We start from the raw sequence: 6,000 nt of genomic DNA, 5'->3' as shown, positions 1-6,000 counted from the left end.
ACAGAACACAATTCACACAACACCTGTGATGTCAAGTACTGGTGGTTTTTTTTTTTAATTTCGTCTATGTTGATCTTATACAGCTCACTTTACATTAAATATTATTGTATTAAAGCTTAAGGCATTTCCGTAGAGCTTCGTAAAAACAATTTTTTCTTTCCATTGTTTGCGGAAGCGATTATTTGTTCACAGGGAGACAACTAAATAGAATGGTGATGAAGCAGTTTCGAAAGGAGCATCAATCACTAGACCCCAGCCCTCACGCGCACTCGGGCACCCTCCATCTTGGAGAAACGACGGTGAAAACAACTGTTTCATAGCTCTTCATGCCATGTTTCTAAAGTAGACAATTTTTTTGGTTTATGTTTGTTGCTAACTCTTAATCTATGCTGATAAATATTAAATGCACAAAACTTTAAAATTATTTGAAAACAGTAAAAAGTCGTGTCTTTTTATAGGCTACTTCAACTTGTTTATCTCCAATTCTGATAATAGTTTCAATCAAACTTGGTTCTACTGGATTTCTTCCTATTCTACACATGTGATCACTATTTATGACCCAAAGTGGAAAATTAACCGAATAAACCGATTCTTTCTCTGCCGTAATATCATCTTAGAAGCTCACTTATGTGTAAGCTGTAAAACTTTGGATGCGTTCGAATTAGACTCGTGCAAATTGATTCAAATAGTATTCCACAGTATTTCAAATAGCAGGAGAGTGAGGAAAATGTCGAACAAATAACACTGAAGCTTCCGTTGAAATGTATTGGTAATCGGTATATTGAAACTAAATCTAATGATCTCGCTGTTACTAGACTGGGCTTCATATAAACGCATTATTTTTAAATGAATATTTGACCGACCTATACATACGAAAGACAGTCGTATAGGCATGAAATACTTTGTTCAGTTTGTTTAAGAAGTCTTAGACATTTGACATAGAGTTTAGTAGAGGCTTTAAATACAATACCAGGTGATAAATGTTGCACATCGAACTTAGGAAAGAGACAATCGGCTATTTTCAGCTTCGTAAAGCATTATCTCTGTCGCACATCTAACAAAACGTCACATAGATAGTGTGGGACAGAGATAATGCTCTACGAGAGCCGAAATTAGTCGATTGTTTTATTCCAGAGGTCGATGTGCAATATTCATCGCCGGGTACTGTAATTGTATTATAGTACAATTTTGAAGAGCTTATTGAACAAAAATAATAAAATAACTTATTACTATGTGAAGTATTTTTACGTCATAATAAAGCTGCGGAGTTAAATGCTCTACCTTCTGTGTTAAAGTTGTATACTTTTGTGTGAGTTGGCCATTAAGATGATTGGTTATAGATAAGTAAAAAATAAGTAATATCTTTACCTCTTCAAAGCTTTCACGCCTATAATCAACCACCCTGTACAGTGCACATGAAAATACCCCATAATGTTTAAGTTGAAAATTTTTAGTATGTTTCCTATACAAGTTGAAAAGAACCATTAAAAGCATATCGATGTCAAAATTGAATTTTTATTAACGGAACAATTACAACATGTAAACGCTATTAGGGCGCAAACACACTCACGGCGGTGCAATATCAAAAGAGATATTTTTAACTGGCTCCGTGTAAATAAAATATATTTTTGACGGAAGCAAATATTTGGCAATTTTCCAATCCGAACGGGAAATGGATTCTAAAGCGCCGCCCGCCCTCCGCGTCGCTTCATTTCACATTTCGCGCGGAACAAATGTTTGCGTAACGCTTAGAGCAGCGCTCCACCGAACTGGTTGACGGCGTCGGAATTAATTCAATTAAGTAGGGATATAGTGACGGCTTTTTCAATAAAGGATTTCGTTGTCCAGTAAATGTCAGTCATACCGTGGTTTTAAATTACTACATCGGACAGATCCTTTCCTTGATAGCAGTCGTTTCAGCGATGCTGGGCAGATCAAGCATATACCGTTAACTTTGCTTTATACTTAAGTCGATATGTCCAACTAGCGGGCGTTGTTGCTTTTCACTGTAACGAGTCCAGAGACAAAAAGAAGGCATTTTAAAAAACCTTTGTCGTCTAACAGGTACTTTTCTTGAACGAAATCTTCTTCTTGATGCTGAACTTCTACATAAAAGGTGACTGGTGGTGGCAAGGCTTCTTTTAGTAAGATAGTTATAATCCAATAAAAGATAAATAGAATTACCCGCTCGGAAACAACGAAAAAACCCCATTGTGTATGTTGTGGACTCTAATGATATATTTATTACACATAATCGAAAAGAGATTAAACCAATGATAATTATTTAACTAAAATAGACTAAATTATAATTATTTATCTATTAAGTAAGCCAATAATAAATATTTTTTTAAATACTTTTTCTCTAAACGATAAATTAAACTAAATATTGCTTATATCGCGGAACGGAATAGGGTCCGCTTGTATGTATGTACGTCTGTGTATCAGAGCAAAGTGCACAATTGTAACCCCTTGCTTTTGCGCAAATCGAATTATACTCGACATTAAAGCGGGTGAATTAGAAAACTGATCGGTAAGTTACAAGGGCCATCGTCCAGGCCATCGGAGTCCAATTTTATTGTTGACATTTTCTGAGCCCCACCTGACCTCCGCGCGATCAAAGGATTACAAGGGTCCGGCCCTTAACCAATAGAACAACGCATTAAATTTATTATTTGTGAAATGAAAGCAAGCCTCACGTACTCGCGGACGTTGGTCTTAATGGAAGCATTGTTATGAATCATGCCTGTCACTCAACTTACATTTTTTAAACTTTATATTAAAGTGTAAATTTACACGTTTACACTATGGAAAAAGAAGAATAAATGAAAGTGAACGAAAGCAATCTTCACAAGTTGCGGTGTCCAAAACCTTAACCCTTAGTAGCCTGATTTACGAAAGTGATTTTTTTAATATTACTGTGTTTGCTTGAGGGTCTAGATGAAGGGAAAAATAGATTTTTTTTTAATTTTGTTGAAAAGAAAAAATTCGTACAGCCAACCAATAAAAAAAAACTAATAGTAATGTGAACATTCGGTTTAAAAGATTGGTATCAAAATTGAAACTCTAGGTTATTAAGGGTTAAAAATCAAATGCAGTGGTTAGATATTATGTTTGTTAAATTATTAAACAAAGTCTTTTAAATATCCGCTGATCTTTGTTATACAGAGCTGCAAATGTACAGTCAACTGTCTGCGGATAAACTACAAATGGCCTATGAGTGACCTGCGAATAAATTGCGTGTACACTGCGCGGTAACCATGTGATTTGATTGAGTGAAAATTCTTAAAACTAGATTATATTTTTAATATATATAATATACCATTGTCTTTACTTCGATGATCATACTCTTAGCGAGGTGGTACCTCTTCCTAGATGGGCCGGAGCTTTTACCGGAAGCTATAATAGATCGATTAGCAAAAAAGACATTACGAAATACTTCTATTTACATGTAAAATAACATTTTATTTGGCTGGATAAAATATATTATTATTGGCGTTAATAAACGTAAATTGAATTTATTCTTATAATTACATGTTGGTAGATTGTTCTTAGAACTCTACTCTTAGGACAGTAACAATGCAAACAGTTGTACGTTGTGAACAACGCAATTGCTAACCTTAGTTAAAAATAAACTATCATGTAATAAGCAAACTCTTGAACAAGAATCACGTGCTTCTCACAGGAGTGCTCATTAGAGCCAGCCGCGAAGCTTCAGCGCCCTGCATGTTGACAATGTAACGTTTGAGGCTTGAAAGAAATAAGGTCAAAAAGGTTGTTTTCTTAAAAAATAGAACGTTTCTTAAGAGATACTCTTAGAGACGACATTAAAAGAAAGGGCTGATTGCACAAGGGCCATCAGACAGAGAGCCTCATTATGATTTACGTGGGTGAGGTCGACTACTGAGCGTGGTAGTTCTTCCAAGGCCAATAGCACTAACTAACCGTCTTCATTGTATAAGCTAGGTGACCACACTCCTTGACAGTCCGAGACATTTTTTAAAAAGTTTTACTAACTTTCACGAGTCACAATTAATATGTGTTTATTAATTTAAGTATGCTTTTAAAGTTTAGACTGCAAGAATTCTCTAATTCATTTGCAATAAACTACACTATCGGGTTCTGTCGAAGGACAATAAAGAAGTATAAAAACTGGACAACTAATTTATCTTCGTGCGTTTGATAGATAACAATTTGAATATATATAGCCAAGTTAGGACGGCCTCTCGACAGCTGTCACGAATAATAATTACAACAAATCCTAGCGCTTAGCGCCATTCATTGTGACTTTTTTTAATTTATATTCATTAATTTCTAGATGGAGAGACTATTTAACATTTTAGCAATACGAATATAAAATATACAAATACTAATACTTTAAATGGACTCTGTACACGTATGAGAGACACCATCTATGAGCATATGGTGATTGACGTGTTCTAGACCAGACTTATTTTCAGTAACATTGAAACGTGTGCTATCAATAGAACTTACTATTCCCTGGGAAATAAACATATGCTAAGATCACACAACTGTGTTGAACAAGTATTACGATTTATTCAACGGAATAATTAGAAATAAGTTCACAGTTAATTTGCGGGCGGTGGTGATGAGAGCAAGCGGTGTCAGGTTCAACAACTGTCAAAAACAAAGTTCCTTATAGGAACGATCTTTAAGATCATTGGTAGAATGAGGAGTCTGGTCGTAAAGGTGGACTTCAATATAATGAAGCTTCCCAAAACCAGCCGCAGTCAACTCGATGCACCGTTCTTCGTTCATATCCCTACAACGTGCTGGCTCCACCCTTCGATGATTCAAAAATTCGTGGATATGAAAAGTTACATCTAATAAACTATAAATTGCCGAATATATGTCATTTGTTAAAAAAATAAATTGGTAGTTTTTTTTTTAAGATTTCACACTTATTTCTAATCACTATGTATAAAGTGATCACTCTGAAATATGTTACATTAATTTATATTTTCTGTTGAAATGCAACACACTTTTGACACCTTTCAGTAGAAAGTTTGCAAGGAAATGATTAGATGAAAACAATAATTATTTTTATATACAGAAATTCGAATTTTGTAAACGCATTTTTTTACCATATTGTCACAGTTATTGAAAAGAGTGAATCGTGCATTAGATGACAGTAATTAAACTATAAATTCACCACTTTAACGCCTCAACATTTACGAGTATAACCAATCACCCTGTATTTAGCTCAGATATTTAGTTTTCTAATTTGGTACAAGATTGATTTAGGGTGCCCCTTATATTCTACAGTAAATTGTAATCGGTGTAATACGGTAAATATTGACGAGTTTAGGAGCCAATCCGCATAAATTTAAACAGAATAGAACACCCACGCGAACATAAACCTTTAGCACCGAACGCTAGTAGCTGACTAAACAAATCTGCGCGGCTATCTAAACAGGGCGGAGTCGGCGGTGACCATAAATTTCGTATATAGCCAACCCGAGTCCCGAATATTTCAACTAAATTGTCCTCACGTTCACACAGCTATCGGATATCGTTTCAACTTTGGCGTCATCGAGCACTAGTTTCTCACGTAACAACCTCGTGAAGATAAACCGTGGAGTTGAACTGCAGCAAATATTAGCTGATACCACCCACGTCACTCATATAGACAACAGTACGACAATGTCCAATGATTCTGGTCACTCTCACCCTGATCTACCTTATTTGAACATAATGGACGTAAAATAAAAATTAAATAAATACAAAAATTATAAAATAAAGGCCGAAAATGAAAGAAAAAGAATACATTACAGGTAACAAGATATAGAAAGGAATGGAAGATACTAAGCAGGGCATCAGAGAAATGAATAAAAGATCTTGAGAAGGATTTGTATTTCTTGAGATTTTTGGGAGGAGCGTGGAAGCAAAAAAAGTATTGTAAATAATGTCCCTGCTTACACGTGACAGGGGAGCAGCAAAAAAACCCTCACTGGAGCAGTAGTAGCTCAGCGGTAGATGACA

The sequence above is a fragment of the Battus philenor genome, unplaced genomic scaffold, assembly GCF_028537555.1.
Source record: "Battus philenor isolate CCGP_79_NKW_IND1 unplaced genomic scaffold, ilBatPhil1.0.hap1 SCAF_8, whole genome shotgun sequence".
Taxonomy (NCBI): Eukaryota; Metazoa; Arthropoda; class Insecta; order Lepidoptera; family Papilionidae; genus Battus; species Battus philenor.
This window is presented reverse-complemented; position numbering follows the sequence as displayed.